A 13,122-nucleotide genomic window follows, 5' to 3' on the forward strand; every position below is an offset into this window, starting at 1 on the left:
TGCCAAGGCTTATATATGAGGTGGTCGAGGCCGAGGCCTTTGTAGAGTGGCCGAGGTCGAGACCGATACCAAAAAATAAAAAAAATAAGACATCGGTCTGCCTATATATAAAAACCTATTTTACTCGGCCATCTACAAATTATTCCTGGGGCTTGGCTGTACAGTGCAACAACACCACGAAACCATGTGGTATTGATCAATCATTCAACTACCACAGACCCTCTATGCATCGATACATTTTTTTTTATTCCGTTGGCCCCCTTATTTTCTTATGCATCGGCTTAATTAGCCAGATGATTAAGAAAATAATTTATTCCTTTTCTTAATAAAAGAAAACAAAAGTGGCCGAGCTATCAAGAGGAGGAGGCCAACGATGTTTTATTCCAAGCCGAGATCTTTTTACATCAAAATTTTCATTTTGACATTTTCCAAAGCCGAATAAAAGATCATCTCCAAATACGTTCGGCTTGAAGGAATATTTTTTATCGGTCGCCGAATGTGTTAAAAAATTATTATGCCCCTAGGCATAATTTCGGCTTTTAATTCAAATAACTTGGCTGAATGAGATTTCTCCATATCGACTTTATCGCCAATAATCATATCAATTGGCGTAGTTTCTTGGGCTAGGCCAATATCTCGGCCTCGTTCGTCATTGGAGCATTGTTTTAACAAATTATTTTCTGAGTCGATTTGTGGCTCAAAAACTTGAATTTTTCCATCTAGGCCTACCACACTTTCAGTCTCGACCGAAAAAATAGGTGGCCTTTGTTCTTCGGCCAAATTAACAATTCTCTTAGGCCGATGTCTGATTACGGCCGGAGCGGAAAATTGCCCCCCGGCCTTTGGACTTAACCATTTTTCAAATGGAATTGATCTGTAATCAGAAACATAAGGAAAATTTTCTTCATCTAGCCAGGCATTAAATCGAGCCCTGTCTTCATTTACCCATTGCCCTTGCAGGGTAACATGAGCTTTTATTTTCAACATGCAAGCGAATGACTTTTGCATCTCTCTATGGCCACGAAGAACTTTTTCTGCTTCCAAAGATTTTTTACATTCCTCATTATGTTTTTGCAATTCCTCCAGGAGCTCGTACAATCGGCTACGTTGAGCCAGATTGGAATCTTGATATATCATATGAACTTCGTAGTATTAGCACTGGATCCCACCGGGCGTGCCAAAATGTTGACCCTAGAAACTACAAAGCCTACGTGGCGCGCAAGCCGAGTAATTAATGAGCTAACTACGTCCTTCAGTGAATGCGGGGCGTGCCAACTCGTCGGCCGAGCTCGGCCAAGGAGTAAATTTGTTGATGTTGCGTTGGGTCGCGCTACTGACTTCTGCGTCTTACGATTGCGGCCGAGAAAGGAACACGTCTCGGCCTCTTGGGCTCTCGAACCTGAAGACAAGGTTACTATTCTTACGAAGTTCAATATCAAATTCGGCTTTCAATGTGCCGAATGTAATCACTGTAACACCTCACTTCGCCGAGAAGGCTGATGAGATGACCTCGACCAATAAGGGTTCAGAAACCCTTCTCGACCGAGACTTGGATAGGTAATTAACCGTTCTCGCCGCAGTGCTGTTGATGCCAACGGAAGATACTGCAAGACCGATCAATTCTACGATGACAGAGCTATCTATGCCGACTTAAGATATCACCGGTTGCTTCCACAGTGCTGTTGATGCCAACGGAAGATGTGTCAGCGAAAAAGGAAAAAGAAAAATCACAAGTTGTGAGAGTTTGCGCAGGGCAATTTTGTATTGATTTTGTAGGGGCTCTCTGATGTTGGTTGCGCTCTCGTATTTATAGCATCAAAACTCTTAGCCGTGCTGGAGAATTAAAGTCGTGGACATCCCACCATCTCTGATGATAAGCCACATCCATCTTTATCCCAATCAACAATTACCGAGTCATCAGGTAAGATCACATTGGATAAAATGGCATATGCCATCTTTTATCCCATATTTTCCCGTGCCTGAGTTCAAAATAAACAGCACCTTTATCCAAGCACCTTTATTGGCTAATGATAATCTAATCCCATCTTTATCTCCATTATATTTGCATAAATGCATGGGAGATAGTCTTCCAATCCTTCACGTACATGCATGATACCAATCTTAATCTCAAGCTGGACTCTTCCGTTTTAAACTCTTGATTTCTTGGAGATCGCCCAAATTCAGTATTAATACCTAGAAAAATATTAAAATTCAATAGTCTAGAATCCGTTCATCCAACGGCCTCAATTACTTGGGCCGGTAATGTAAAATCGGGTCCAAACACGTTCAGAGCTAAAAAAAAATCACAATGTTAGGAGGAAGAGAGAATTTTAGTCTAAGGGTAATTAAGTCTTCTAACATCAATTTTGGTTAATTTTATAAGAAATAAGAAAACCAGGTTATATTTCAATAAGTGCTCTTTAAAATGGTTATATTTCAATAAGTGCTATTTAATATGGAGATGAGATAAATTTGAACTTATTACCTATTTTGGGCACTCTTGACTCGGTTGATGGATGATTCTCCATTACTCGCGTGTAGGAAACCCGGTGTGCCTTGAGGGCAATTTGTCATCTTCACCCAAAAATCCACGTGTTGCCTTGTGATTATTTTTGGCTCTATAAATGCCCCCACACCTGCTGGGCTGCTCGTAGGAGCAATTTTGTCCTCTTCACCCAAAAATCCACGTGTCGCCTTGTGATTATTTTTGGCTCCACAAATGTCCTCACACCTGCTGGGTTGCTCGTAGGAAAGGGCAGCAGGTGTAGAGATCTTCTTGCTTTAGGAAACGTAGGACTGCTTCCTATTTTGATGTAGATTCCCTCTTTAATAGGAAATTAGGTCATTCTAGGAAAGGGAAATAAATTTCTCTCAAAGCCTATTTAAATCCACCTTAAGTGGGTTATTAAATCAACTTTGGAAAGCGATTGATTCTACCCTACAAGAGAGAGAGAGCTTAGAGGATATTTGTTCCCCCTCCTCCAGCAATCTTCTATATCTTGCCCGTGCAAAAGACCGTCTTTCGTTGATTTCTTCGTCTTCTCCGTGCTGCACCGACGTAAGAAAATTTTAATTTTTTCTTGTCTTCTTCTTGGGAGGTGCTGCCAAGGGGCAGCCGTTGGGGTGGTGCGGCATGTCGGCTGTCAGGGGCCAGGAATTGGCTTGTCATTGGCCAAGGAGGTGGTGTGGCAGGGGCCATTGCTTATGCTGCTCGGCTTGATTAAAGCCAAGGATTAGCTCGGCATGAACCGAGGAAGTGGCGTGGCATGGGTAATGGTTTAGGCTGCCATGTTTGGGTTGCTTGCCAAAAATGAGGAAATTGCTTAAATTTGATTTCTCAGCTGCTGTAGATAGAGCAGTAAAGGATAAAGTTGTCAAGATCGGAGTTGCTAAAGATAAAGTGTCGGATGAGTGAACTGTTAAGTGCAAAAGTGGCTGCTGCCCCTAACCATTTGCTGCCTAGTTGATCTTCAAGCATTCGATCTTTTAAGCTATGTGGCATTCTCGCACTGGAGAACTTACCCAGATGGGTGTCGGGGAATTAGTTTACCCTATCGCACTGAAGAGTAATTAGTTTACCCTCTCACACTAGAGAGTAATTAGTTTACCCTCCCATGCTGGAGAGCAATTAGTTTACCCTCTCACGCTAGAAAGCAATTAGTTTACCCTCTCGCACTGGAAAGAAATTAGTTTACCTTCTCGCACTGGAGAGCAATTAGTTTATCCTTTCGTACTGGAGAGCAAACCCATATGGGTGTCGGGGAATTGGTTTACCCTCTCGCACTGGAGAGCAATTTGTTTATCCTCTTGCGTTGGAGAGCAGACCCATATGGGTGTCTGGGAATTGGTTTACCCTTTCACATTGGAGATCATTGAAGTCGTTGTTGTGAGTGCAGCTGAGGAAAACTGGACTGTTGAGACAACCGAAATAATCCTTAACCTGCGAGGTCATGTTTGGCGATCTGCTTGTGACTTCAAACTGCTTGTGAATCTCGCGTAAGGGTGTAAGCGCAGTGAGCTACTCCCATAATTATTGTGCCATCATTAGGTGTTTTATCGTGTGCCTTTTTGAGGCTTGGTTGGTATGAGCCACATGGCAAAATTGGCATAACTGGGAGCCATAGTGCAAGATTGGCACAATTATGAGCCATGGTGACAAATCAATGGCTACCGGAAATCGTGGAGCATGCATGCGTAGTTGTGAAATCAGTTATGAGGCTGGCTTGGGCCAGGTTGTGCGCAGCGGGAGGAATTGTCTGGAGTGTTGGGAACAAGGTCTGCCCTAGGTTCTTGGTAGTCAGGCTGGTGTGTCCTTCTGGTACTCGTCTGCCTCCAGCGTGCCATTAGGCTAAGCTGTTGTGTTTGTCGAAACAGAAAAAATCTTTATATCCGGCAATCTATACGGGGTAGTCCTGTCCGCTAGATCTTGTCATTGAAAGATGACTCGCTTATGTTGGTTATGTCTCATCAAAGCGCTTTGTCCATAGCTTCGTTGCGCGGTAAATCGTGCAATTGCTCGGTCATGAGTATTTCTACTTTTTCCTGAATTTGCCTTTGTTAGGTTGGTAGAATCCTCGGCTGCCCCCAGTTGTGACCTGTTGGTCTAAGCTACTTTTCCATGTGTTCGGCTCGTCTATGTCGTGGCTGTGGTCGATGTGGTATGTTTATAGCAGAAGAGCAAGTAACTCGCAAGCTGCTGGTTGAACTTGAGCCGGATTGAGTGATTGCTTATCTCCGTTCGTTGTGCTGCTTACTCCGATGTGAGGTGGATGATGCTCCTTGCGAACTTTACCGCGAATGAACACTTTGACTAGAAGGTTGCTCATGTTGATTATCAAAGTGTGGCCCCAACGGTGAGTGTATGTTCGTCCGCGGGCCTAATCGAGAATGCACGCTCCTCTGCGCGCTATGACGGGAGTATACGTTATCTTAAGGGCTCAATTAGGAGTGTACACTGCCCAAACGCTTGGTTCGTAACTGGTTGAGTGGCTACTTGCTGGGACGTAGTTGGAGAGGTTCTTTATTTTCCCTTGTCCTACTTCGGAAGACCTTGTCTGGGGCATATTGCATCTTGGTGCGCCGCAAGAACTGGTTTACCAAAGTCGTCTACTATGCAAGGGCGCTCGTCAACTCTATGACTTGTTGAGACAAGTGTTGTTCGTCACTTGGATTGGAAAAGCTTGGAAGGAATGTGCCTCATTGGGCAGTGGAAGGGTGGTAGACTCCGGGTGCGAGATTTGAGTTGGGAAATGTCAAATCCGCGAAAAAATGTGGTGATAATACCCCCGGCTCGATGGTAGGTTCGAATGGTTGAGATAATCTTGGGCCGACTTGGGCTGCTTGGAAAGCCACGGGAGCAGATTGAGCCGCGGGAGCAGATTGAGCCGCGGGAGCAGGCTGGGCCGCAAGAGTGGGCTTCTCAGTGGAAGCAGGCTGGGGCCGCAAGAGTGGGCTACTCAACGGGAGTAGGCTGGGCCATTGGAGTGGGCTACCCGTCGGGAACAAGCTGGGCCATGAGAGTAGGCTACTCGGCGGAAGCAGGCTAGGCCTCCAGAGCAGGTTGCTTGGCGGGAGTAGGTTAGGTCACGGGAGTGGGCTGCTTGGCGAAAACAGGCTGCTTAGTGTGTGATGCATGTGAATACGAGGCTTGGGCCTATGCAAGCTTGGATGGCACGGCTTGGGCCATGGTGGAACGTCGTAGTGGTGGTACCACTCCGCTTATGACCACATTTAGCCTCGTGGATCACCGCGGTCCCATTTCTTGAGTATTAGAATTTTCACTTGTGGAATTTTTTTAATTTCTAGCCATTATATTTTTCTTATACGTTTTATCAAAGAACCTTTGCAAATTAAAAATTCTAATAATAAGAGTGTATGAAAAATATTCAAATGGACTAGAAAATAGAGAAAAACCTTTTTATGCGAGAGTCTTTTACGAGTATGGATCTCAACTCTCAATGAAAGCACAAATTTGTGGATGCAAATTTCCATCTTCTTCCTCTTGGACAAAATTGCACATACAAAACAATTAACACCTTAGGTCAAGGCCAAGAGCCTCACGCGCCCACGATAAATGGGGGGGACTTTGGCCGAAGAACCTCCGATGCCAAAGTTAGAATTTAGAGAGAAAAATATTTGGAGAGTTTTTGGGAGTTTTGCAAGAGTATGGAACTAGCTTTTTAGAAGAAATAGGGTCATATATATAGGGAATGGGGTGTGGCCGGCCTTTAAGTGTGTTTTGGGGTGTTATTTGGTGATTCAATTAGCAATTAATATATTAATTAGGTATAAATATCATAATAAAAGAAATGTTTTGGAAGGTTATGTAATGATTTCCTTTTAGAGGATATGGAGATAAGATAAATTTGAACTTATTACCTATTTTGGGCACTCTTGACTCGGTTGATGGATGATTCTCTACTGCTCGCATGTAGGAAACCTGGTGTGTCTTGAGGGCAATTTTGTCCTCTTCACCCAAAAATCCACATGTCGTTTTGTGATTATTTTTGGCTCCACAATTTTTATGTCCAGCTGACAATGATATCCTTATTAAATTGGCAAGACTCACATTTATTTCACACAATCAACCTTTAATAATACCTGAATTGTTGACAACTTCTTCAAGCTTCGCTGTCCATGGTAATGAAATAAAATTAGGGAGTTTTAATGAAAAGAGTTTTAACTAAGTTTAATTTAACCAAAAACCATCATACACTTTTTGACACACCCCGACCGGAGTCGAGACGTGCTGGCCATCACGTTGCAACTAGACGCTCTTATTGCTTTGAAAGTGTATTTATACACTTAAACTCTCAATGACATCCTTTCTTAATTGTGATTGTTAGTTTATAGGTTTTAAATTGTTAGTATTTCTCTTACTCTTTATTGGTTTCGCTTTGCGCTCATGGCTACGTCACTCTCACGTGATGGCCAGCATGTCTCGACTCCGGTCGGGGTTTGTCACTTTTCTTTAACCAAAAGGGCTTCATATTTAATCATAAGGACAAGACTAATCTATACCAGGTCTCACAAACATTGAACACACATGGGCTGAATCAAAAGCCCAAAACAAATTTTTTTTTTCTAGGCCTTGCCCCTAACGGAACCCATTATGTCATCTAATTCTGTTACAAACAAACTTCATTTTATTTACAAGTATGCCACTACCTCATTAATCCACCAGACAAAAATTAATGTGTTTGGTATTCAAATCAAGATGAAAGACACAGGAAGAAAGAGGAAATGAAGAAATAAATAAAGCAAAATGGAGGCACCGAAGATGACGGAGCACCAAATCGGAGGAATCCAAAACGACGCCCGTCAATTTGGACTTCACGACGTCAAAAATGACCTAGTCAGCGCTTACCCTCTTGAATCTGCTTTGGAATCGGCAAACTTAACTCAAGAGCAGATAAATATGAAAATCTTGGGTTACACTTATGGAAGTACGTTTCCACTGAAGATGGATTCCCTTCTCGATTCTAGAGGTCTGCTATACCAATTCCTTCTTCAATGATCGGTTTCGAAGCTATAACTGGAAGATTGGATGATTTTGGCTTTGAGGATTACCTAAATGACCCCCTGGGAATCTGAAACCTTCTGGCCTGTGGACACACCATGCAATTGAAGTTCGCCTTGGGCTTTCAAAGGGTCCAGTCTCCCCAAGCTTTATGTGATCCTCGTAGACTTCATTCCCTAAAGAAGAGGATTAGTAACCTTGTCAATGTTATTCTTAAAATGTGATTGTATGTCGCGCTGTGAGTTGAAAGGTCCAGACATTGATATTGTGGTATTGGCTCTCTTCCAACCGATGACAGTTTCTCTATTTGGCACTTCAAAAAAAAATAAAAAATGTGAGTAACAAGTACCCAATTGATGTAAAAGTCAATTAAGTACAGAAGAGAGAGATGGGATTTGGGATTTTCATTTGTTCATCGAAAAGTTAATAAATTATCAAACTCTGCACTGGTAGGTGCCATGCATGGCTGATGCATGTCTGCGAGACTGACACCATCTCTTTGTTCCACATCCCTCTCCCCAATCTTCTTTTGAATAACAATATAATATAAACAGAATAATATAAATAATAAACTAAATTATTTTAACTAAGCTTCTGTAGATGTAGTTCTTGAATTTGAAGTTGAAGTTGAATTTGGAAGCAACAACTAATATTTATCTTTGATTAAAGTACAGTTGTTGTCACTGATTGGTAGTCCAAGCCCTGAGTCGATCTTCTTCCTTCTTTACCATGCATGCTTAATTATATATGTGCCAATCAATTATTAACACACACTTGTTCTCTATTTGTTAATACTATCGAGACCAAATTTTTACCAAATTTTGTAAATCAAATGATGTGGATGTTGATGATTAAATTATTATTTAAGCGTTAATTAATGTGCTTATTATTTGGTTTACAAATTTAGTTTAAAATTTGATTTTCTTTAGCATTATCCTCTATTAATTAGAAGGGCACACAAACATGCATGAACTCCAATTTATAAAAATAGTCAGTATTTAGTTTCATAAATAGTCAGTCAGTTTAATAAATAGTGTAGTACCCGTGTCAGTTTCATAAATAGTGAGTTTCATAAATAGTGTAGTATATGTGTCAGTTTCATAAATAGTGTAGTACCTGTGTCAGTTTCATAAATAGTCAGTCAGTTTAATAAATAGTGTAGTACCCGTGTCAGTTTCATAAATAGTGAGTTTAATAAATAGTGTAGTACATGTGTTAGTTTCATAAATAGTTAGTCAGTTTAATAAATAGTGTAATACATGTATCAGTTTCATAAATAGTCAGTCAGTTTAATAAATAATGTAGTACCCGTGTCAGTTTCATAAATAGTGAGTTTAATAAATAGCGTAGTACCTGTGTTAGTTTCATAAATAGTCAGTTTAAGAAATAGTCAGTATTAAGTTTCATAAATAGTCAGTCAATTTAATAAATAGTGTAGTACCTGTGTCAGTTTCATAAATAGTCAGTCAGTTTAATAAATAGTGTAGTACTCGTGTCAATTTCAGAAATAGTCAGTTAGTTTAATAAATAGTGTCGTACCTGTGTTAGTTTTATAAATAGTGAGTTTAATAAATAGTGTAGTACATGCGTCAATTTTATAAATAGTCAGTCAGTTTAATAAATAGTGTAGTACCTGTGTCAGTTTCATAAATAATGAGTTTAATAAATAGTGAATTTCAAGAGACGTCGATGCTTGATCTTGAATTGGGCTGAAAGTTTCTTCAAGGGCCGTCGGGGCTTGATCTTGAATTCGGCTGGAAGATTTTCTGGTTTCCTCCAATTGTTGATTTTCCACAGTCTTAATCTTGAACTAGGCTAGAGGGTCTTCTGGTTTCCTCCAAAGGTCTGAACTTACTTTCCACAGACTCGATCTTGAACTAGGTTTGATTCAAATGTGGTGTACACTTGATCTTGAATAGGGTTTGTAATTTCTTCAAAGGTCGTTAAGGCTTGATCTTGAAGGATGAACGAGATCACGAGCGGTTTCACATGGCAAGTGATCATCGGCTTTGTTGGGGATGAATCGGCATGTGTTTTGTTGTACTTGTCTCCACATGTTTCAATGTATTATTTTCACTGGCCTTATTTGCTCTCCAGGCAGATGTGATACTTCTCTGGAAGCACATTAGCAGTTGGAGATGAGTAGTCAGGAGCAATGCTAGGTAAGCAATCAGGAATGGTTCCAGGCAGTCGGTTTCTGACTGGAAGTTTGATTCCAAGTGCCGACTGATTACTCTCTTTCTTCTTGTCCTGCAGGTAAAAACAAAGAAAAAGAAAAGGATTGAGAGAAGGCATGATATGAGATACTCTTGCTTTCGACCCTGATAATATGAGATACTTTTGCTTTTGAAGAAGTAGCTTTCCACAGGTTTAATCTTGAACTGGGTTGGAGGTTTTTTTTTTCTGCCAGACTTCCAAAGGTCTGAATTTACTCATTTTATCTTGAGCTAAATTTGATTCAAGGGTGGTGGACACTTGATCTTGAATCGGACTTGTGATTTCTTCAAGGGCCTTTGGGGCTTGATCTTGAAGGAAATGGGTCACATGGCAAGTGATATTCGGCTTTGTTGAGGATGAATCAGCACGTACAATTGTTATGTTTGTTGATTCTCCACGAGCTTGATGTATCATTTTTTACTCGCCTTGTTTATAGTGATTTGTTCCAGATCATCGTTGATCATTCTGCTTTAGTCTCTTGCACGGTAGAAGTGGTAGACAACCTTTGCATTTGAATCGTTTTTCAGAACATCACTTCTTAGCGACTCATCCATGCTTGGCAACTTCAGCGTCAACATCATATCAACTATTCCGATATGTTTGCTGAGGAAATTCGAGACTTATCAACAGTTGAAGACGACGCAAGGTAAGCAACCAGGCAAAGGTTCCGGGCATTTAGTTCCAGATCAGAAGTTTGATTTCAGGTTTCGACTGATCGCTTTCTTTCTCCTTGTTTGGCAGGCAAAAGCAAGGGCAATGGAAAGGACAAGGAGATCGTATGATATGAAATACTCTTGCTCTCAACCTTGATGATATAAGATACTTTTGCTTTTGAAGGAAAAAGTATAAGATCTTGATGCTGGTGTAAATCTTTTCGATCGAAAGGGGTTTCTGGTTGAGGAAATGAGCTCATCATTTTAGGTGACTTGACTGAAGAGGTATTCTCGAAGAGAAAAAGAATAGTTAGTGTTCAGTTTAACAAATAGTAATAGTACCCACATTTGTAGCGGTGCGGATGTGGCAATATTGGCAAGGAAAAAGAGTCAGGAATTTTGGATATGTGCCTTGCCATGGAGGATGAAGGTCGACATATATAGGGATTTCCCAATAACATGTAGCGGTGCGGATGTGGCCTTGTTACCCACACTTGTCGGTAAAAGTGTGGTAGTTGGAATAGTGCAATTCACGCGTTTTAAACTCTATCAAAGATCTTTGACAGAGTTGCACGTGCTATTCGAAAAGTCGAGATTGCGACTGAAAAATGTTGACGGACTTTATGTAGGAAAATCCAGCTTAACAAATAATGAGTGTTCAGTTTAACAAATAGTGATAATACTCGTGTTTAGTTTTCAAAAGTAGTCAATTTAAGAAATAGTTAGTGTTCAGTTTAACAAATAGTAATAGTACCCGTGTTTAGTTTTCAAAAATAGTCAGTATTCAATTTAAGAAATAGTTTAGTATATGCGTTCAATTTTAGAAATAGTCTGTTTAAGAAATAGTGTAGTATCCATGTTTAGTTTCAGAAATAGTACCTGTGTCAAGTTTCAGACATAACCATTTAAAAAAAAAAATAGTAAGTGAAGAAATAACATTTTGTTGTGGTCTATTTTTATCTAACAAAATAGAGAGGGTCGACGATAGTGGGAGAGAGAAGAGATATGTGTGTTTGTAGAATTATAGGGGAATGTGTGTGTTGTTATCCCTCATACATTGTGCCTTTATTTATAGTAGTAAAGGGAGAGAAGATATTCCTTCTCCTCCAAGTAATACAAGTTGTAATAGGAAAGGATAACTAGAATCAAATATAATCTAGGATTTACACAATCATACTTATTCTAGGAATGTTTACAACACTCCCCCTTGAGTGTGCAAATACTTAAGGTAGATTTAGCATCATGCAGAAGTTGAGGAAGTCGACTCGTCGGCACTGATTCCAAGGAACAACGCTTATTCTCAATAAGGTAGGAACTTGCATAAGTAGTAAGTCTCACTAAAAAAACCCTAAGGCTATGGCAAAAACCCAAGTAGGGACAAAATCCATAGTCTAAGGAAAAATGCGTGAGAAATGCAAAGTCAAAAGAAACGTCTACAGGACGTCATCAGGGATATGACCAGCCCAAGGTGGGTGCCTCGTTAAAACCTAGTTAGGTAGCAAAAACCCAGTGGGAAAAATGCTCCTAATCGTAGGGAAAAAGAGTACATTAAGATCAAGCAAGTATCCAGAAGATACTCCCTCTGAGTTTGACATAATTCCAAAGAGAAATAGCAAAGTTACAACTCAGAAAGTTTACGCATACCAATTCCATGAACAAGCTTCTGAAACGTCGCCTTCGGTAGTGATTTGGTGAAGAGGTCGGCCAGATTGTCTTGTGATCGGATTTGAGTGACTTCAATCTTCTGATGCTCTTGTTGTTGATGTGTAAAGAAGAACTTCGGTGCAATATGCTTGGTGTTGTCTCCTTTGATGTAACCCTTCTTGAGCTGTTCGATGCAAGCTGCGTTGTCTTAAAAAATCGTCGTTGGGGCATTAACGACGGGATGAAGATCACAGGAGCTTCGAATATGGCCCATTACTGCTCTCAACCAAAAGCATTCCCGAGTTGCTTCATGTAAGGCGAGAATTTCAGCATGGTTAGATGAAGTGGCAACTAAGGTCTGTTTAGTTGACCTCCAAGATATTGCGGTGCCTCTAACGGTAAAGACATAACCCGTTTGGAACGCGCCTTGTGCGGATCAGATAAGTATCCAGCGTCGGCATAACCAACAAGGCAAGAATCAACCTGATGAGCATAGGGTGCGGCATCACTCGAGGATTCGTAGGGATAGAATAAGCCCAAATCCATAGTACCCTTAAGGTAACAGAAGATGTCTTTCACGCCAGTCCAATGTCTACGTGTTGGTGCATTGCTGTATCTTGCCAAAAGATTAACAGCGAAGGAGATGTCGGGTCTAGTGCATTGAGCTAAGTACAATAAAGCGCCTATCGCACTTAGATAAGGAACTTCAGGCTCTAAAATCTCTTCATCATCCTCATTCAGACGGAAGGGATCTCGCTTTGCATCTAGCGTACGAACGACCATAAGAGTACTCGAAGACTTCGCTTTATCCTCATTAAAACGGCACAACATCTTCTGGGTGTAGTTTGATTGATGTACTAAGATTCCATCCGAACAATGCTCTATCTCGAGATCGAGATAGTATCGAGTCTTTCCTAGATTTTTCATCTCAAATTCCGACTTCAGGTGCGAAGCAGTTCTCGCGAGCTCTTCAGGAGTTCCAATGAGATTCATGTCATCAACATATACTGCAACAATCGCAAATCCGGAATGTGACTTCTTAATGAACACACAAGGGCATAGTTTGTTGTTCACATATCCCTGACTAGT

At 40.8% G+C, this 13,122-nt stretch overlaps 1 pseudogene; it reads left to right on the forward strand.

The window, feature by feature from the left end:
• The first annotated feature begins 7,264 nt into the window (after nt 1-7,264).
• LOC126585953 (cyclin-B1-2-like) lies at nt 7,265-7,676 on the forward strand (annotated as a pseudogene).
• Nucleotides 7,677-13,122: the final 5,446 nt, after the last annotated feature.

Source organism: Malus sylvestris, chromosome 10, assembly GCF_916048215.2.
Source record: "Malus sylvestris chromosome 10, drMalSylv7.2, whole genome shotgun sequence".
NCBI classification, from domain to species: Eukaryota; Viridiplantae; Streptophyta; class Magnoliopsida; order Rosales; family Rosaceae; genus Malus; species Malus sylvestris.